Source organism: Paroedura picta, chromosome 3 (genome assembly GCF_049243985.1).
Source record: "Paroedura picta isolate Pp20150507F chromosome 3, Ppicta_v3.0, whole genome shotgun sequence".
NCBI lineage: Eukaryota > Metazoa > Chordata > Lepidosauria > Squamata > Gekkonidae > Paroedura > Paroedura picta.
In genome coordinates, this window is record NC_135371.1 from 72,116,607 (window position 1) to 72,138,623 (window position 22,017).

The following is a 22,017-nucleotide window of genomic DNA, read 5'->3' on the forward strand; positions in this document are numbered from 1 at the left end:
AGGCTGATGGAGAGGGCGGTCGCGGTTATGGAGACGGCCAACCCTCCTCAGATTACCGTGCACGTCCCCCCCCACCCACACCTACCCCACCACCTCCAGCACCCACCCCACCCACCCCGTCTCAGAATGCCTCGACCCAAACGAGAAGGAGGACTGTTCTTGGGAAGAGAATAGTTAAACCTGCGGACAAGTTCTCCCCCTCCTAGTTCGGGCCACTTTGTCTATTTAACGTTATCTGTGTTTGCTGTTGTCTGTTAAATAAAGTTTATATTTTTGACTCTGTCTCTGTGTACCCTCTCTAGTGATTGTGTCTATTCTGGTACCGTTGTGTGGGTTGGAGGTTGGAGGGTGTTTTAAAGGTTAAAGGTGTTTTAGGAGTTTGGGGTGAAAGGTGTGCGAGTCTAAGGAGTCACACTGGAGTCTTTTTCAGGAAATTTACAACAACATTTTATTTTAACAAACAGTTTAACAGGGATAGAAAAATGGGCAATGCAACTAGGAACCCCCCCAACACCCCCCACCCCACAACACAAACAGAAAACAAAACTCAGGTCCCACTGCTCCCCTCCCCAGCCCCTTCCATCTCCCTCACTCTCCTGCACAACCGTCCCATGGTCCCCCTGACTTTGCGGCGGAAGAGGTCTTCGTCCTCCTTCTTCTTAACTGTGTGGGGAGGGAGAAAAAGTACACATTAGTGCCAAACATATTTCCCAACCTGGAGTTTACATGGATACACTATTTAGTGGCCTTAGCCACAGTGTGAGAAGAGTTGGGCAGTGGGGAACATAACCTACGTTCTTCCGCCTCCCTCTGCTGCCTTTGCCGCTCCATCTCCTCTTTTAGGTCTGCCACTTCAGCCTCTAAGGAAGTCACCCTGGCCTCCATGGCACGCAGCCTTGCCTCCATAGTTTCTGCTATAGAAATCAAATAAAGAATTTAATCACAATTCAAATGGAAGCATCACAGCGGGCTCCCATATGGCTCCATGGGGGCACACACACATGGGTCTCCCTCAAAGACATAAAACTCTAACCTGCAGCCTGTCCTGAGGTGGAAGGTCCCTCTTCCTCCCCTTCCTCACGCTCAGGTGCTTTTGCCAGCTTGGATGGTGATTGTGTAGCTGGGCAAAGAAAAAGAGAAATCATAAGTAAAAGCAAACAAACCAGAGATGAAACACAGCTGATGGCCACACCACAATCAGACTCAAAGTGCATAACCAAAGTGGTTCTACAGTACTGGCGGGCTAAGTCAGAGGGGGTTGACAGCATCTTAATACTTTCTCGAATTTCATTGGGGACAGTAGGGGAAAGAGGCAGCTAGTCATTCCATGCATGTTTAAGGGTAAAACACAACGCAGCACTCACCCATATGCCTCCTCATTTCCAGGGGGGGCTTCCCGGCCTTCTCCCATATCTTGACCATCTGGTCGTGGAAGACCGTTCTCCCACTTGGCTGCGGGACCCCCCCCCCACTGTTCTAGACTGTTGAGGAAGTCCAGCTTCACCCTCTTAAATTTTGTCCGGACCTGCTCCCAGGTCCGGACGTAGCCCCTCTCCCTCAGCTTTGATGCCAACACCAGGTAAGCACCCTTGGTGTGGCAGTGGGTGCTGGCCATAAGGCGGCCAACACTTTTTGATTGGAGAACAAGCTCCAGAAGTGCCTCAGCCTCGGCGCGCTGCCAGAAGGAGCCCTTCCGTGGCTTCGGCATCTTCGGAATGACGGTTAGGGAATGAACATGCGTTGCTCCGATCGACCACCCCTATTTTAAATGTATCAAAGCTGCCCACCAATAAAATTATTCCTTGGAAAATAAGTGGATTGATCCTCCGGTTTGACAGGGGTCGCCAATACTTCCTGGCTACCCGCCTCCCCAAACTTTCCCCGTTCAGCGCTTCCGTATTGTGTTTGTAAATTTCAGCGTGGAGTTAGCATTTAGGGCTGTCAAAGTCCTTTTGGACCAGAGAATCCCCGTTTTTTTGCTGGCTAAGTAGACAAACCGCACAAGACAAGGTTAAACAAAGAACAGAAAACTTTATTCAACACCAGAGTAGAAAAAACAATCAAACACGCCTCCTGTTTCTGTAGATGTGGGTGGCTATAGCGTCCCGAACCTTGCACCCCTCCGCATAGATCCTTTTTTTCCTTGCTTCAGGGATGTCTTGTGTGTCCTCAAGGACTACAGGATCAGGTTCATCCACAGGGAAGGGGATGTTATGTCCCTTGTCCTCACAGATGTTGTGCAAAATGACACACGCGATGATCAGCGGAGTCACATTGTCTATATGCACATGGAGTCGTGACATCAAGCAACGGAACCGGGACTTCAAACGTCCAAAGGCACGCTCCACCACATTCCTTGCCCGGGAGTGACTGAGGTTGTAGTGGCTCTGCACGTCTGTCCTTGGCCGCTTATAGGGAGTCATGAGCCAGCGGCGTAATGGGTAGGCTCCGTCCCCGAGCACCAACGCCGGCACACGCACGCCCTCAATGGTGGCGGTGGGGTTTCCTGGAACAAAGACCCCTTCGTCCATGGCTTTCCTGAGGTTCGATTCCCTGAAAACAAGGGCATCATGCCTCCTGCCACTCCACCCCACCTCAGCATCGATAAACCGTCCGGAGAAGTCCACAGTTCCTTGCAGGAGAACAGAACAAAAGTCCTTCCTGTTCCCGTACTCCTTTATGCTTCCCCCGGGTGCACGGATAGGGATGTGGCTTCCATCGACGGCCGCAAAACAATGCGGGAATCCAAGCCTGGCAAACCCGTCCATACTCTGGAATAAGGGAAAGAAAAGAATATAAGCCATGGCATGTCAGCGTGGGGTGCCTCGCGTCTTCGTTGCTGACCTGTCAAACAAGAAAAAAAATTTAAAGGGCAAAGGGGATAGAATGACACTCACCGCTCCAAGCCGGTCTCCGAGGCACACGACTTTGCTGAACAATTCCGCCTCCATGGCGAGGCAGAACTCCTTAAGGATATCGCCAACCATTGTGACTCCGAGTCCGAATTGCTGGGCTACTGTCCGGAAGTACTGAGGGGTGGCCAAGTACCACAATGCGGCTGCCACCCTTTTCTCCACTGGCACGGGGCGCCGCATGCCAGTGACTTGCCTCTCCATGCGTCCACGTAGAGCCTCCACGAGTTCAAAAAATGTTCCCCTAGACATTCTAAAGTTGGCAATCCAGTGGTCATCATCCCAGCGAGCCCACACAAAATTTTCTCACTAGTCAGAGGATCTTTCGTCCACCCAGAACCGGGTGGGGAACCGGACCTCTGCCAGAGCTTGCCAGTGCTTCTTTGCCGCCATGGTTGCCCGTTGAGAACGTCTTGTACTGGTGTTCATCGCTGCGGCAATATGTTCTTGGTAGTCCTCGATAGCAGCCCTCCTATGCCGCACGGTGGTATGGACACGCTGGACCACCGCAAGCATCTGAGCCAACAATCGAAAAATAATCCTCTCCATTGCAACGTTAACCTGTGCTGCGGGCAGTAGGCTACGCAAACAAAGAGTGAGGCCGACCGCGTGTCTGCCCAGGTGCATATAAGCAGGTAACCTGTGGGCGTGTACTGTGGGCGGGGATTAACCAATCAAACATATCAATGCATCAACCTCTGGTTCATAGAAAACAATAGAAAACACGTTCCAAGGGCGCCAATGATCGGACGATAACGCGTTGCTACGGGGTTTCCTGGGTTTTTTTTAAAAAAAGGGAACCCCGACAAGTCCGGCTTTAGGGTCGAGGTCAAAGGTGTGCCTGCAGTTTGATTGACGGGCACGGGAGGCCAGAAGCGCTAAAAAGGGACCTCCTTTGTAGCGAAAAGACGGAGAACCGGAAGCCTGTGGGTTACGAAAGTGACGAGAAGTGAAAGTGCTAAATTCCGCAAAAACCGCAGCTGTGCGTTACGGGCACAGCTAGTTACATTTCGCTAGTTGAAGTAGCGATTTCGCTAACAGCAACCAAATAGCAACTTTGAGCTCTGTGCGAAATGGCCCTGAATCTTCCTCTCAATTAAAGTTGATACTTGAAGCTGTCGCCTAGGGCTGTCAGCTGTTCTGCTAGTTCTTCAAATCCACCAGAGCGAGAAAGTCACTTAGAGCAGCCAAATCCTGTAGCACATTTCAGCCATTCAACTCCTCTCCCTCACCCCCCCCCTGGACAAACGTTGATTAGAGCAGCTCTTCAATCTGCATACAAACTCTTGTCCCCTGTCTCACCAACTGAAGCAGGAACCAAGATGTGGAAAAGAAATAGCCCACTCCTCCGGTCCTCCTACCCAAGCGATTTTGTAGAGGAATAGAAAAATAAGGAAAAGAAACAGGAGGTCACAACCCGGACAATAAATTCCCAGAATTGTCCGCTTGCTGTCCACTACTGAATTCCAGCTGTTGAAAAATAATAAGACAGGAGAAAAAAGAAACGGCTTCTATTGTTTCTGGGATCAGGCAATGTCCTGGACAGCTTTCAGACTTTCTTCTGAATAGGTGCCCAATCAGTCACGAAGCTTCACTCTGCTTACTTTCGCCTCTGCAATCGCGCTCAGCCGATTTAAAGGGACCGGAGGGCTTGAATGTAAGTTTTTTTTTTTATGTTTAACGCAGTTCGTAATTCTATAGGAATGAGCCTTACCTTTGTGGCAGTACCGGCTCTTAAGTGCTCTTAAATGCTAAGTCCTGATGCTTTTATTTGCCTGCTTTTGTTTGCCCGGCTCACAATTCTCTGACAATTCTTTTAAAGCCCTTCTTTCCTGTCCTTCAACAAAAGCAAATCCTTTTTTTTTCCTCCAAGCCGTATCCGCGATGGTTAGTGAATGAATGGGTAAGCAAAGGAGTAGGAACAAGGAGAGAAAATAGGAAAAATAGGAAAAAAAACCTAAAATGGCAGCGGCGTCCTCTTTGTCCCTTTTCCCCGAGCAGTTTAAGACCTGGGGGCTTGCCCCCATGACCCGTCGAGGTCTCTACTCCCCTCTGGGTATTCCAGAGAGTCTTAGAGAAGACTTTTGGGTGAAGTTGCAGTTTTCACCCACGTCTAACCAGCAAAAAAAAGGTCTGGTCCCTCAACTCAGGACGGGAATTCACAACCGTGAACTGGTTAGGGCGCCATGTTCCCTCTTCCTTCTGGCGTGGAAAATCTCATCACAAGTCCAAGACCAGATGGACCCTTGCAGACTACTGAGCCTCAGCGATGGCAACAATTTGGGGCTCAAAACTCTGGACATTATGGGGGAAATAATGCAGCATGTACAGAACCAGCCAATTATTCATCGTAGCTTCAATCAGGGAACCTGATAATGGAAATTCAACTGATACGGGCACAATAGATGGTGCATGGAGGTAGTTGGCAGAACAATGCAGTTTTGACCAGCCTCAGCAGCATCGCAACCCATGGTTGGGGAAGCAAGCAAGTGCAAGGGGGAGCCCAACAGCAAGGTGGATCAGGGGAATCACAGCTCTTGCAGGTTCCAGGCATGGCTTCTGCTTCTGTGGCGAGTCCCGCAGAGATGCACAGAACAGAGAAGGAACAACAAGGGGCCAATAAAAACAACATACAAGGAGAGGGGGAACCTAAGTGGACACGAGTACGGAAAGAGTCCAACACGTCTGGTGAGTCTTCCTTGTTAGAGGATGAATCTGCAGTGACAAAACGGGACAGGAATTACTGGTTACATGGGACTTTGGTGCCAGGTATCCTAGCCTGGTGGCCATCGCGCCATGAAGCGACTGCGGAGTTTTATAAAAATAGAGGGGAGGGAACTCCCAGGAATCTCCCTACAGGATATGTTACTGATAAACATCCTCCGGGTACACACCTCACACAAAAAATTAGGGTAGAAACATTTCAGTAATACTGTGCCTATGAAGAAATAAAGGAGCAAGTGGAGTTTGTGCCCACTATGAACAGAGGTTTTGTTTTGGGAGGATAGCCATGTTGTTCTGAATAAAGGATCTAGATTAAGGTCCAATAATACTTTAAGTATCAGCAAGACTTCCAGGGTATAAGCTTTGACTCTGGGAAGTTTATACCCAGGATATCTTGTTGGTCTTTGACTGCAACTAGACCCAAATCAGGCAGAAGTTTATTTGTGATGTCTGCCTATAGGTAGGTATACAATTCAACTGCAAATTGCTTATTTTAGAATTCTTAGGGGAAACCTTCACAACTGCAGCAGGAGTAAATGTATACCCATGGGGAAACATACAATAATTATTACTGGGACAGTTGAGGACAGGATTAAGTTCAGTCCAGTTAAATGCAACATGAATGTTGGTCTAGACGAGTAAACCCATGAATTAATCATGAGTAAATACTTTCAGCCTGTACAAATTTCCCTTCAAAATTCCATAATTGCTCATACCTGATCCGTACTCCCCAGTGACAAGAGAAAAAGGTAGTCAACTCATGCAGTTGAAGAAAGGGGAGGGGGAGAACGAAATTGGTTTTAGGGGATCAGAAAATATGTTATCAGTTAGCTGCTTTTATGTCAAAAAGTCTGCTGTCTTTCCTGGTGATCACAAACTACATCAATAGAGAGCAGAGGGAAAGAAACCTGCTTATACCAGTGAGTCCCCGAACTGCCTCAGAGATGATTTAGTGATTGACTCCTGAAGACAGTTACATTATAAACTGCTGCAGGCTTTTCAAATATGGAAAATTCCAAAGAATGGTAGGCTACGCTCAGAATATCCAGTTGCCAAAAAACAGTCTAGATGGGCTTTCTCAGGCAGGCCCTTGATTAGGGTGGAAGAAGAGCAGCTGGGAAAGTAAATCTGTTCTCCCCTCTTTTACATAATTTCTTTTCTTCTTTACTGCTTCCCCTGGCACCATGAGATTGGCTTTTGGAGTCTGGGAAGGAATATGAACAGCAGATGCTATGTGTGTCTGCCTGTCACAGGGTATAGCAAAATGGAAATCGTGGGGCAGAATTCATCTGTGAAATATACACAACAAGTTAAGCAGTTCTGGAGAGCTGAGGTCACAGATCTTCCTGTTAAAGCTTTTCTTTTTATTGAGTGGAAATGATTCTGCAACACCAGCAGTTGTGTGTTTCCTTTCATATGCACACAGGCCTCTTTCTGTTTCTTTACTGAAATATCCGCCAATCTGTAGTATTATCTTGCTGACATGGACAAAGAGAGAAAAACACTTTAAAAAAGTAAAAACTCTCATCTTTAATCGGGCAATAGTCTGATATGAGCATAATTGAAATCACCTAATCTTGTTGAATCTGAAATCATCTAATCTTGTAGATTTAATTGATTATACAAAAAGAAAGGTTTTGTTCTAAGATATTTTACAATACCTTGTAGGAAATGCCAGGAAGCCTGAATAAGGAAGAAAGTCATCATATTACAACTAATGAATAATTGCAACCAACCTCGAGTTAAAAGTCAATTAAGATAGCCATTTTCATGCTGAGGCAAGAATGGGCGCGGGGGGGGGGGTGTTGAAGGGAGGTGAAGGGGGAACAATTGCCAATGTCCTAACATGCTGACATCACTTCCAGTGCAACCGGGAGCAATATGGTGGTGTAACGGTGTCGGTGGTGAGCCCACTGCCAGCAATTATCCAGGTTTGGGCTGGCTATTTTAAAGTGAACATGAGCAGGAGTACATGGTATGAAGATGAAAGCAGAAAGTCCAGTGTAAGACCTTAGATTTTAAAGTCAAAGCATTAAGAACAAAAAAAATTATTTCCAGAAATCTCCAGGCAGATTTCCAGAAATCTCTTACAGTTCGGCGTTGCACATCAGCAGGCTCCTTGAACATACATTTTCATGGACTGAGCTTCTCAGCTCAAATCAACTTGTCAACAGAAACCCACCTGTGTGGGTATCCTGTGTACCAGACTTCAGATTTAGTTAACTACAAATAGCCACCGCTGCCCCATCAGCACACAGCTGTCGTTGAGGGACGTGGCACAATAGCCATGTCCGTGTAGGCTGGGGGAATTCCCTGGGCAGCATGCGTGAACTGCGTGCCACCATGGGGGGGCACATGGACAGGCGGCAGCAGTGTTAAAAGGGGCCGCGTGACTCACATTGTCTTCTGCTGCACCACATCCTCTGTCGACCACAGTGGTTTCTCATCGCACTGTACTGTACCTTCGAGGGCCTGATTGAAGTGCACAGTGTTTGGCGTTTGGCCTCCAATGGGCCTTCTTCGCAGTGAGGGAACTTGCTGCATGCTGCTTCCAGCTGCGCAGCTCCTTTCCAGAATTATTTCTTTGATTTTTCTTTTGTGTTTGCTTCCACTCTCCATTTCTTGTGGGTGATGGGATGGCTCCAGCAGCTCAGCAAGGTACTGGGAAGGGTGGGGCCAAGCCTGCTTGTTTGCCAGTGGGATGGGCCTGCACTTCCTACAGTTCCTACAGTGTGTTCCCTGCCACACAGAGGCCAGACCAAGGCTCGTTGGGCTGCTATGGTGGCTGGAGTAGGATACGTTCTGGGGGTTGTGTCTGGCAGACCTCTTCTGGCCCTTCTCATGCTTGGGCCTGGGGGGGGTGGGTTACCCCTAGACCCAAAGCTTTGGCTTTGGGCGGATATACCAACTATCACCCTGGCTTCAATCATTCATTGGTTTGGGGACTCCCCACATGGGGCCTTTCATTCATTGGTGGGCCATCTAGTCCACAGGGGGCCCGCCCTTCCTACAGTGGTCCCACTTGGGGTTTGGGGCCAACATAATTTCCCCTCCTGGCAGGGCCTGGGATTCAAAGGTGTCATACCTTTGGTGGATTCCCAGGGTCTTGTCATGTGGATTCTGTTAAGTGGCCTGCTGGCCAACTTGTGGGCCAGGAATACAGCTTTGCCCCCCCCTTGGCAAGGGAAGGGGTGTGGTCCCTCTGCTTCATGGCAAGGGAGGTCTGGGGGGACGTGTCTCCTCAGGGGATCCATCAGGAGCTGCTTCACCCTGGGGTGATGCCCCTTCAGATCTGGCAGTGGCTGGGGAGTCTTCTCTGGTCACTGGGGAAGACACCAGGGATGGGGGGCATCATCAATCCAGCCACAGTCCAAGAAGAGGAGTGAGAAGAGGTCAAGGAAGTCAAGTTCTCACCACCATTCTGGCTCTTCAACCAGTGAGGCGTTTTCCTCGGAACAGGAAGACGGGGTTGGCCGGTGGGACCCTGGCATAAAAGAGGAATTTATGTCGGGGGTCCCATCCTGGCTATTCTAATGCCGGCGGGAGGTGAGGAAGCATCACAAAAAGGTACATGGCCCCCAGGGACTGATTGATCTACCAGAGGATTACAAAAACTGTGACGTGCCTCCAGGGACCCATTTACCAGCAAAACTTCGTGGCAAGGCATTAAGTGGTTGCTATGTGGACCTGTTTAAATTTATTTGTCTGGTGGAATGGGCTGCCAGAACTAGTGTTCAGGGTAAGTAAAAAGAGATGGGTGCCTATGATGGAGAGTGATATTTTTTAGCTTGGATTAGGGGTTTTGCAGAGTACCTCAGCTTGACCACCTTGGTGTTCCCCAAGCAGGGTCCACATTTGGCTCGCCACTTGTCCAATGTCATGGATGCTTGGGTTTTTGGGGGGAGGCCATGGCCCTCAGTTACGATGAATCTTTCCACAAGAGGGCATCCAGCAACCCTGTTGCTAGATGGGACAGGCTTGCTGCGGATGTCTGGCTCTTCACCTGTGGCCCCTGGCAAAAGCAGATGAGGCCCCCACTTCTGTTCATAAGGATTCCAGGAGTGTATTCTGGGAATACAATCAGGGCATCTGTTACTGGAAAAAGTGCAAGTATGCACATGTCTGTGAAGGTTGAGGGAGTTCTCACCCAAAAACTGACTGCAACCGGCAGCCCTTTCGGAATGGCCATACCACCCTTCAAAAAGGGGGCAGGTCTGGCTCCGCTGGGGGGAGTACAGGTGCCAGTGGGGATGGGAAGCCTTCGGCCCCATGATCCAGCGCTCTTACACCCTATAGCCCCTCCCCCAATTCGGCTTTCTGTCTTGCTCCCATTGCTTCCATCATACCACTATGTTGCTGCCTCCAGTTATCTCAGGGAGGGTTTCTCTTTAGGTTTCCGCATCCCCTTTACTGGCAACCAGGTGGCTACCACATGTTTGAATCTGAAGTCTGCACGGCAAATGCCGGAAGTGGTTGAAGCCAAGCAGCAAAAAGACCTGGCAGCTAGCCAGGTGGTTGGCCCTTATCCTGAGCCTCCATTGGACAACCTAAAGATGTCTTCTCTTGGAGTGGTGCCAAAGAGGACACCTAGGGAGTTTTGCCTCATCCATAATTTATCCTATCCCAAGGGTTCTTCCGTGAACAATTTCATTGACTCTGGCCTGTGCTCTGTTCAGTATGCGTCCTTTGACAATTCAGTGTCTTTACAGTGGAGTTGTGGGCCTCAGGCCCTTATGGCCAAGAGAGATATCAGGTCTGCTTTCCAGTTGTTGCCCATCCACCCTGGTGACTTTTCACTCCTAGGTTTCAGGTTTGGAGGCATGTGGTACGTCGACAGGGCCATGCCTATGAGATGTTCCATGGCCTATGTTGCATTCAAAGCTTTCAGCTCATTTTTAGAATGGGATTTCAAAGTCAGGGCATGGTCTCCCTTCAACTTGATGATTTTTGTTCATGGGCCCTGCCAGTGATTCTGCTTGCGCTGACCACCTGCGCATATTTCAGGACCTTGCGAGCGAGCTGGGAGTTCCGCTAGCTCTTGAAAAAATGAAAGGACCAGTGAATTGGATCACCTACCTGGACATCACAATTGATTTGGTGGCCGGGTGCTCCCGCCTTCCTGTAGACAAGGTCTCGGTCCTTTCAGCACATTTGGGTCAAATTTTGGCCAGAAAGAAATGCACGCTTTGGGAAATGCTGTCCTTGCTGGATCACCTTAATTTTGCCTGCAAGGCAATTGCACCTGGAACCTTCTGTAGGTAGCTGGCACACTCCACTGCAGGGGTGCCTTCTCCTCACCACCTCATACAGCTCCCCAAGCCCCTTAAAGCTGACCTCGCTGTTTGGCATTCATTTTTGGAAAACTTCAGTGGGGTGGCAATCTGGCAGTTACCGCTGCTCATGGACCAGGACTTTCAGTTGCACTCTGATGCCTCTGGAAGCCTAGGTTTTTTGGGGGGGGGTTGTTTTTTTTTACAACTGATGGTGCACTCAGTGCTGGCCAAAAGACTGGGAGGGAACAGGGCTGCTCAAGGACCTTACTTTCCAGGAACTCTTCCCAATCCTGGTGGTGGTTGTCTTGTGGCAGGATGTTTTCCATAACCGCAGGATGACTTTCTGGTGCGACAACCAGGCCATGGTTCAGGTGGTGAACAGGTAGGCTTCCTGCTCGGAATGAGTGAAGTGTTTCGTGCGCAGGCTGGTTTTAACCGGACTGGAGTATAACATTTCTTTCTTGGCTAAGCATGTTCCAGGCACAGATAACAGCATAATGAACTCATTATCCCATCTCCATATGCACCCTTGCTCCAGGTGTGGAGTCAACCCCGGAGGACTTTCCTGTGGATCTCTGGAGCCTTGGTGTCTTCTAGTATGTGATGGCCTGTGGGCATCTTTGGCACCTTCGTCACGTTGGGCCAACTTGGCAGCGGTGGCCTGCATGTTGGAATGGAGTTGCCAAGCTGACTTCCCCCCAAAAGAGGAGTCTGTGTTGCATTACTTGGCCCTCCTCTGACTCAATGGCTGCTCAGCCAGGACCCCAAACATTCATATGTCTGGTTTGGCCTTCTTTTGCAGATTGCAGGGTTGGTGGAGCTCACGTTCATCGTTTGCACCTGGTTCCTCAGACCCCCAGCATCCCATACCGGAGGCTCTACATGGCAGCTTGCTGACTCTGCTGCCCTTTGTGTGCTCCTCCGCCTTTGAGGCGTTGCTGTTCCGGGTGGCCTTTCTGGTGGCTTACTTTGGGGCATTTCAAGTCAGTTGTGGTGAGCTCCTGAGGGGGGGGGTGTCCTACTGAGCATGGATGTCATTATTCTTGATGATGATGTCCAGATCCAGCTTCACAAGTTGAGGACAGATCAGCAGGGAAAGGGGTGCATGGAGGTCCTCACATCCAAGGCGGACATGCCTTGCCTTGTCCATGGCATTCGCGAGTATCTGGGAATTCACCCTGCAACCCCTGGGAATTTTTTCATAGACCTGGAAGGCACATCTCTGTCCCAGTTCTTCTTACTATTATTATTATTATTATTATTATTATTATTATTATTATTATTAATTATTTGCTGTGCTACACCTCTGCTTGAAAGGATTGGGTCTACCCACTAAGGGCTTCAGCTCTCACTCATTCTGGATTGGGGCTGCTGGGGGTCTGAGGAACCAGGTGCAATGACCCAGGCATGGGCAGCGATGGTATTAAAACACTTGGCTGATGGAAGTCTAATGCCTATAAGTCTTATGTACGTACTGACACAGGATTCTGATCTCCTCTTTGTTCAGCAGGTTCACAGGGACAACAGAGTACCTGGGTCATCAGCCACAGTGTGGCCAAGGCATCTGGCTGGGGACTTGATTTAGGCTTGATCCGCTGCTAGGACATCCATTGGCATGGGATCCTGAGGATGCATTGGCAGGTCCTGCTCCCCTTCATCAAGCAGCTGCTGGAGGTTCACAAGTGTCCCGACGTGATCATCATACAGCTGGGGAGCAATGACCATATCAGGCCTGGACCATGAGGGATATCCTTATCATCCAACAGCTGTGTCCTGAGACCTTTGTCTGGTGGCATGATATCTTGGAGCGGCAGTCTTGGAGGGGCATGGTGGCTCCGCAGAAGGTCGAGTTGGCAAGACATAAAGTATGCAGGACTGTATGACGTTTCTCCCACCGTATTCTCCCACCGTTGCTCGATCTTGCCCCACCCATAGTTTTTGGCTTGGATGCTCTATACAAGAGTGATGGCATTCACCTGTCTGACTGGGGACTCGACCTGTGGCTTGGCAACATTAGGGCAACTTTCTGTGGGCTCATGTTGGCATGAGTGTTGGTGGGAATGAGGGTCTGTTTTTCAGCCCCTGCTCTGTGGCAGTAGTAGTAGTAGTAGTAGTAGTAGTAGTAGTAGTAGTAGTAGTAGTAGTAGTAGTAGTAGTAGAAGAAGAAGAAGAAGAAGACGAAGAAGAAGAAGAAGAAGAAGAAGAAATATTATTATGGTTTGCACCAGGCATTGTTGTTGTTAGGTGCAAAGTCATGTCCAACCCATCGCGACCCCATGGACAATGATCCTCCAGACCTTCCTGTCTTCTAAAATTCCCCAGGATCTATTTAAGTTCACACCGACTGCTTCAGTGGCACCAGCCAGCCATCTTATTCTCTGTCGTCCCCTTCTTCTTTTGCCCTCAATCACTCCCAGCATTAGGCTCTTCTCCCGGGAGTCCTTCCTTCTCATGAGGTGGCCAAAGTATTTGAGTTTCATCTTCAAGATATGGCCTTCTAAGGAGCAGTCAGGGCTGATCTCCTCTAGGACTGATCGGTTTGTTCGCCTTGCAATCCAAGGGAATCGCATGAGTCTTCTCCAGCACCAGAGTTCAGAAACCTCAATTCTTTGACACTCGGCCTTCCTTATGGTCCAACTTTCACAGCCAACTGGGAAGACTATAGCCTTGACTAGATGCACTTTTGTTGACAGGGTGATGTCTCTGCTTTTTAAGATGTTGTCTAGATTTGCCATAGCTTTCCTCCCCAGGAGTGAGCATCTTTTAATTTCTTTGCCGCAGACCCCATCTCACTGATCTTGGAGCCCAGGAAAATAAAATCTGTCACTACCTCCATTTCTTCCCCATCTATTTGTCAGGAACTGAGAGGGCCGGATGCCATGATCTTCGTTTTCTTTATGTTGAGTTTCAAGCCAACTTTTGCACTCTCCTCCTTCACCTGCATAAAAAGGCTCTTTAGTTCCTCTTCGCTTTCTGCCATTAGAGTGGTAACATCTACATATCTGAGGTTGTTGATATTTCTCCCTGCAATCTTGATCCCAATTTGTGACTCATCTAACCCCGCCTTTCTCATGCATACAAGTTAAATAGGCAGGGCTCTATACAGCCTTGCCAAACTCCTTTCTCAATTTTGAACCAATCAGTGATTCCATGCCCGGTTCTCACTGTTGCTTCTTGACCTGCATATAGGTTTCTCAAGAGACAGATAAGATGCTCGGGTATTCCCATCTCTTTAAGAACTTGCCACAATTTGTTGTGCTCCACACAATCAAAGGCTTTAGCATAGTCTAATCTAATCCAATCAGCCACTGGGAGCCTGGTCAACAGCACAAACTGTGACCCCTGGCCAGGGATGTGCAGCGTCTGGGCCCGACCTACAGAGCTCCCACTGTTCAACTAACAACTAGTTTTTAAACTACAACTAAAAGCCTCAAACAGGGTGGGGGGGGAGGTCACTTACTACCCAATATGTCACATTAGGAGTATTTTTTCATAAGGAAATCAGAGGCCCGTGATGTCTCCCAATTATAATGCACCATCTGTTGTTAACAAGCTGAGATCATGTGAATCTTCACCCAGCTTCCTGTATCCAGGTTCAAAAGGTTGAGATAAGCATGTTTACATATGAGCAATATTTGCTGCTTACAGCTGTGTTTCACCAGAAAAAGTAAAAGCAAGGCCTGCTTCTAGGCCCATAAAAAATGGAAAGAACAGAGCTATGTGATGTGAGAAAGCCTGTCACTAACTCGTCGTAACAATATCTTCCGCATTATTTTCCCACACCAGTTCTGATTATAAATTCAGGGAGAATAGTATCTACTCCAGGGGCCTTGCCTCTTTTTAGCTGACCAATGAGTGACAATTTCTGCACGAGAGACTGGGGGCCAGCTTGGCTTTATAATGTAAGGGGGCTCTATAATGTAGGGGGGCATAGTGATCCATGTGTTGTCTTTATACATATCTCTGAAAAAAGCTACCCATTTTTCTGGGGGAATAAATGTGCCCAGTTTTGATAAGCTTAAGGAATTCTGGCAAGATGTTAACCTCCAGAAACTGGATGAATCCTTATCTTTCACAGCCTGGAAGAGTTGTCTCCATTGTTCTTCAGTATATTCTTTTTTCTTCTGGGTTACTAGAAGTTTCAATGCTTTCTTCTGGGTAACCAAGTGGGCATAGGCATCCTGTCTATCAGAGCCTCCTGTGCTAATAAATACGTGGTATGCAGAGATAAGAGCTTTTTTGGCAGTTACACAAAATGTATCAAATCAGGGCTTGGAAGGCCTACAGGTTTCCCCCCTTCATTTTTTAGTCTCATCTGGTAACTCAGATTAAAATTTTAGAATAAAATGCTGATAAACTGATAATGGGTCCACTGAGGCGTCCAAACCAGCAAAAGCTTAACAATACGCTTGAAGATCTAGGGATGCTAGCATGGCTTTTAGGTTGCTGTCAATCTGGGGTGACCCTCTAATTCGACAGCCTATGCATTTGGTGGAATTAATTGAGGCAGAGTATAAGGATTTGAGAGAGAAATGGGAAGACTGTACAAAGGGAGTAACCTGGAGAAAGAGAGGGAAATGATCCCCCTCCAAAAATGGTAGAACCTGAAATTTCTTAATATCCTGTAAAGGTGAAGAGCACACCAGCATGTAGTCCACTGTACTAGATCTGTTACCAGACATAAAAGTGTCAGATAATCCCCAGGTACTGAGCCATTTAGACTATGCAGACTAAGTCTGTAGACCAATTTGGCTAGACAGGAGCCTGCTAGATTGCAGTGCTGGTCTTTGAAGGCTCTATGCAAGCAGGAGCTACCTGTGACCACGTCAAAGTCCTCAGGGAGGCTGGTTTACTTTGCCTCCAGTGCACAGTTGTCAAAGCCCATTCTGGTGTTGAAATCACCAAGTAACAGAATCGTAGCTTCAGGAAACTCCATGGCAAGGGAAGAGATATAACTCTCTAGCTCAGACCAGTAGCTAGTGGTCTGTGCATTACTTCGATGGGGCGGATGGTAGGCATTTATGATAAGTATTTTACCCCAGTCCCAACAGAGGACCACCGCCATGGCAGAGAGACCTAAACAAGTTTTCTCAATAGATTTATAGTTCAGGTAAGTTGCTATGAGAATGACCAACCCTCTTTTTAATATGTCAGGTCCCTTGCCTGGGGTGGCTTCCACTTTGAAAGTATGATAACTATTCAGTTCCATGTCAGCAGAGGTCCAGGCCTCCTCGACAGCTATGATGTCAAAGTCCCACCTGTAGAAAGGGATTTCACAATGTTCTGGTAACCTGTGGAAACCATTCTGCGATATTCCAGGAAAGAATTTCTAGCAAGTTTGTTTGTCTTTGGGGGTTCTCTGTCCTGGGCAGTCATTCTATTGTAATCAACTCCAGTTGGCCTGTTGAATCATTGAAGACACCCCCTTTCTATGCAACAAAGTCCAACTTGTGGGGCCTTTTCATCACCTGTTGGGAGTTCTTTTTCAGTTCCCTCTGTCAGTAAGGACAAACATCTTTAAACCGCTCCGCAGAGCGGTAAGAATAAAGCCCTAAGGGCTGTGTGGGCGGAGAAAGGGCGGGGCCAGTCCATGATAAAAACTCTAGAGGGGCCAATCAGGAGCCGCCAGGCTCCTGATTGGCCCCTTGGCCCTGGACTGACAGCGGAAGAGCCAATCGGGAGCCATAGGCTCCCGATTGGCTCCTCCGGCCCCTCTCTGCATTTTGAGACACAGCTGCCCCTTGCCCCATTTTGTTACACAGCTGCCCCTTGCCAGCTGCCACTGTGAAGGCACGGGAGCACAATCAAACACTCTCTTGAGGAGACTGCCCTTCTACTCGCTGGTAAGCTCCACTACACCCCCGAGGCCCCAAGCGAGCAAGAACCCCCCACAGGACACACATCCCTCCCCCCCATGCCAATCGCCCAACGCGTTCGTGGATCCCCCCCCCAAACCCACAGCGGGAGCCTGCGGCTGCAGGAGCCAACACCAGGCCCATGGGCCTCCACAGAGCTTCCCCCCCTCCTCCTCCCCCAGACAGACCGGCAGTTACGAAGCTCCGCTGCTTAGGGCTGCATGGGAGACAGTCAGGGAGAAGGGCCAGCCAAGCCTGGCTTCATGCCGAGATAGCCAGCTCCGGCAGACACACAGAAGCAGCGGCCTGGAAGACAGACAAACAAGCTTGCGATCCCGGGACAGCAAAGCAAACAAGAAGGGGAGGGGGGCGCAGGAGAAACGATGGGAGACACAAAGAGACAGCGGCCTGGAAGACAGAAGGTTGGAAGGGCTGCTTGGAGGGCTGCTCAGATCCCGGGCAGGACTGAGACTTCCGAGACCACAGGGCAGGAAGTGGAGGAATATACAGAGACACAGACACCCAGCATTACACAGAACGCACATGGACAGCCAGGCAAACAAGAAAGGATGGGGGACACATAGAAACCGCGGCTGGAAGGGCTCCTTGGAGGGCTGCTCAGATTGGGAGCAGGGCTGAGACTGCCGAGGCCACAGGGCAGGAGCTGGAGGGATACAGAGAGAGAGAGACACCGATTGAGACAGAGGGCACACAGACATCAAGGGACACAAGAGGAAGCAGGTGTGTGTGTGTGTGGGGGGGGAATCAGGAAGGAGGGAGGGAAAGGAGGAGGAACATCACAGACAGACAGAAGTGGCCACCGGTGGGCACAGACAGACAGGAAACAGAGAACACGCAAGGCAAGTGGAGGGGGGGTGAGGAGTCCAGGGAAAGGGAGCAAGGAGGGAGGGAGGGAAGGAAGGAGGAACATGAAGGGGAAAGTGGGACAGCCCCAGGACAGAATACCCACGGAGGAAGAGCCAAGGCCGGATGACACATAGAAAAAGTGGCCTGGAAGACAGCTGGATGGCGGGTACAGAGCGAGGTACTATCGGGATGGATGGGTTGATGGGTGTTAGCGCCAATGACACACAGACAGAGAGCCCATGCAATGGCCAGACTGAGCTCGCCACAGGCAGGAACAGTCTGAGACAGAGAACATGAAAGACAGGAGTGGGGGAAGGGAGGAGTCCAGGGGGGAGGGAGGGTGCAGGGAAGGCAGGAAGGACGGACAGGCGGATGCATGGACAGGCCCCAACAGCCATGGCCAACCCCCCCCTTTACTCTCCCCAGCACTGATCCCTCTGCTGCCACCAGAAGCCGAATTCCTGCTTGTGGGAACCATCACCACTCCTGTGAGTACTTACACCTGTCTTACACATCACAAACACCTGTGCTCCTACTCTGACCAGAACAGCACTCTACATGATGCTTTAGGATGCTTAGCGCTGATCTTGCGTGGAGCAGGGGGTTGGACTAGATGGCCTGAATGGCCCCTTCCAACTCTATGATTCTATGATTCTATGATTCTATGCCTCTCCCAAGACCCCTGGCCTGACAATGGCCTTCATACACAATGCCACACTACACCTGCTACAATATCCTCCCCAAGACAAACCCCCCACCCCACCAACTATGCCATGATGCCTGACCCATCTTACAGGTCTCTTTTGACCTACTACTTCTCTACATCGGTTACAAGAACATTTGTGAGACTTTCACCTAACATACAGCCTGTGGATCATGCACACCTGTCCTTGCATTGCTGCCCATGAGACGGCATCTGCTTCCTCTGGTCTGCAGATGCCTCCCCAGATCACATACTACGGCTGCCATCGCCTACAGTGACATAGAAGCATCACTCCTCAACAACACTGACACAGATGGCTATATTTCATTACCCTTTTCCTCCAAAATCTAATAAATGTGCGGAGCATACAGTTATATAGCCTGGATTACATCTCTCTGTGCCACAGACCTCCTCCTATCACGTCCCAGCCCACCTGCGCATTTACATCTCTCCCTTTCACCCATCCTTACATTCTGCCTTCTCCTTTCACAGACCCTTTCACAGACCCTATGCTGTCTGCCTGACAGGCCACTGTCACCTACACACTCTGCATGTTCACCTAATTCCTGGGACTGCTCACCTGACCTGACGTCTTCCATTTGCCCTACCCCTTGCAACTTACTCCCATTCCCCTCCCCTTCTCCAACCCTCTCCTATTAGCCGGTACCTACCAAACCCCATCAGAACACTAATCCATACACTGCCACGCTACACAAGTCACACTACTCCTGCTTTTTCCCCTTCTGCAGATTGACTCACCTGCACTCCTGCTTCACACCTCCTTCTGCTTTGCTGCCACAACCCACTCCACTGCGGTTTGCGCTCCCTCAAGACTGCACCCTTGGTGAGTTCGGATCCCCACCAATCCCTATCCTTTGACAATCCTTCCCTGACCTGTCCCAAACCATGCCTCCTCACCCAACTACCCTTTACCCTTGCACCTCTCCATACCTCCTGCCATGGTTTTCCCCAACCGCACCAAACTTGCCTCCTTTATGCACACCTTCCCCCCTCTCACCACAAGCACAATGCCTCATTCTGCCCCTTTCTCTATCCCCCCCCATAGCTGCATGCCTGCCTCCCAGCCTCTCCAGCTTCTACCCAGCCTCCAGACAATACACAACCTTTCAACACCACCAATTTAATCCCTCCTTTACAAAACAGGTGTCCGTTGAAAGGGCAGATTGTCAGCCACACATTTGTGTTCTGTAATAACAAAATCTGAAAGAGGTTTTTCATTCTGAGGGTGTCAGATTCCTGTTTAAGTTGTGTACAGGAAATGTTACAAAAGGAACTTCTTCCGGCCTTTCGCTCAGTTGATAGGCTCGTAACCTGGGCAATCCTCTCCAGCTGTTCTTCCATACTCTTCATAGAGTTGAAAACAAAACTGTTTTAGCAGTCACTTTCGCCATTTCTGCCAATACCCCATAGTAAAGTTATCACTTGAAACCTTTTCCATATTTGCCCCAAAGAGTTCATTCATAGCAGCTTCCCCTGCGGTCCTTTCAACTTTATGTTTATTCACCTTACTTAACTTCTCCACTATTCTCTCTTGAACTTTATCTGTGCTATAAGCCAGCGGAGCAAAAGAATTAGAATCATAGAATCATAGAGTCAGAAAGGGCCATACAGGCCATCTAGTCCAACCCCCTGCTCAATGCAGGATCAGCCCAAAGCATCCTAAAGCATCCAAGAAAAGTGTGTATCCAACCTTTGTTTGAAGACTGCCAGTGAATGGGAGCTCACCACCTCCTTAGGCAGCCTATTCCACTGCTGAACTACTCTGACTGTGAAAATTTGTTTCCTGATATCTAGCCTATATCGTTGTACTTGTAGTTTAAACCCATTACTGTGCGTCCTTTCCTCTGCAGCCAATGGGAACAGCATCCTGCCCTCCTCCAAATGACAACCTTTCAAATACTTAAAGACGGCTATCATGTCCCCTCTCAACCTCCTTTTCTCCAGGCTGAACATTCCCAAGTCTCTCAACGTATCTTCATAGGACTTACCCCCCCCCCCTTGGCCCCAGATCATCCTCGTCGCTCTCCTCTGTACCCTTTCAAATTTATCTACGTCCTTCTTGAAGTGAGTCCTCCAGAACTGCAAACAGTACTCCAGGTGTGGTCTGACCGCACCTGTATTCCAGGTGTGGTATACAATGAGACTATGTCATCTTGTGATTTTGATGTGATGCCCCTATAGATACAGCACAAAATGGCATTCACCTTTTTACTGCTGCATCACACTGCCTGCTCATGTTTAGGTTACAATCCATAAGTACCCCAAGGTCTCGTTCATACAGTATTACCTAGAAGTGTATCCCCCATCCAGTAGGCATGTTTTTCATTTTTCTAACCCAGATATCTTTATTAAATTGCATCTTGTTCTCATTTGCCCATTTTTCCATTGTGTTCAGATCTTGTTGACCTCTGTCTCTTCTGGAGTATTTGCCAGTCCTCCCAATTTGGTGTCATCTGCAGACTTGATGAGTAGTCCTTCCACCCCTCATCTAGATCATTAATAAATATGTTAAAAAGAACCGGACCGAGCCCCGAGCCCTGAGGTACCCCACTACTCACCTCCAGTCTGATGAAACACCATTGACAACAACTCTTTGAGTGCGGTTCTCTAACCAATTCCCTATCCACCTAACTATCTGAAAATCCAGATTGCAGTCCTTCAATTTATCCATCAGAACATCATGGGGAACCTTATCAAAAGCTTTACTAAAATCCAAGTAAACGACATCAACCGAATTTCCATGTTCCAGCAAACCTGTCACTTGGTCAAAAAAGGAAACCAGGTTGGTCTGACAGGACCTGTTGGAGACAAATCCATGCTGACTTCCTTCCTCGGGTGCATTTCATCTGGCCCAGGGGATTTGAACTCATCCAGTGCAATAGCTCTTGTTTGAGTAGCGCCCACTCTTCACATGCTCCCTTCCCTTCCAGCATTCTCGTCCATCATTTCTCTGAATTTATTAAAGTTTGCCCTACAAAAATCCAACATCTCTATCTTCCGGAGTATTTGCCAGTCTTCCCAATTTGGTGTCATCTGCAAACTTGATGGGTAGTCCCTCCACCCCCTCATTTAGATCATTAATAAATACGTTAAAAAGTACCGGGCCGAGCCCTGAGCCCTGAGGTACCCCGCTACTTACCTCTCTCCAGTCTGATGAAACACCATTGACAACAACTTTTTGAGTGCGGTTCTCTAACCAATTCCCTATCCACTTAACTATCTGAAAATCCAGATTGCAGTCCTTCAACTTATCCATCAGAACATTATGGGGAACCTTGTCAAAAGCTTTACTAAAATCCAAGTAAATGACATCAACCGAATTTTCCCGATCCAGCAAACCTGTTACTTGGTCAAAAAAGGAAACAAGGTTGGTCTGGCAGAACCTGTTGGAGAGAAATCCATGCTGACTTCCTTGGATCACCAAATTGTCCTCCAGATGTTTGCAGATCGCTCCCTTTAATATCTGCTCCCCCACAACAGAGGTCAGACTCTCTTGTCTGTAGTTTCCCGGGTCATCCTTCCTCCCTTTTTTGAAGATCGGAATAACGTTTGCTCTCTTCCAGTCGTCCGGGACATCTCCAGTCCTTAAAGAGGTTCCGAAGATGATGGACAAGGGCTGTGCAAGTTCTCTGGAAAGTTCTTTGTACTCTGGAAAGTACTCT

At 48.8% G+C, this 22,017-nt stretch overlaps 1 long non-coding RNA gene across 1 annotated transcript in view; it reads right to left on the bottom strand.

Moving 5' to 3' along the window:
• Positions 1-555: 555 nt before the first annotated feature.
• The window catches only part of LOC143831144 (uncharacterized), a 45,258-nt gene continuing 23,796 nt past the window's right edge, over positions 556-22,017 (bottom strand). Inside the window, exons 2-4 of the long non-coding RNA XR_013228750.1 lie at positions 1,034-1,120; positions 795-914; positions 556-663 (exon numbers count right to left, since the gene is read on the bottom strand). This is a non-coding gene — a long non-coding RNA (uncharacterized LOC143831144). The remainder of the gene's footprint in view (positions 664-794; positions 915-1,033; positions 1,121-22,017) is intronic.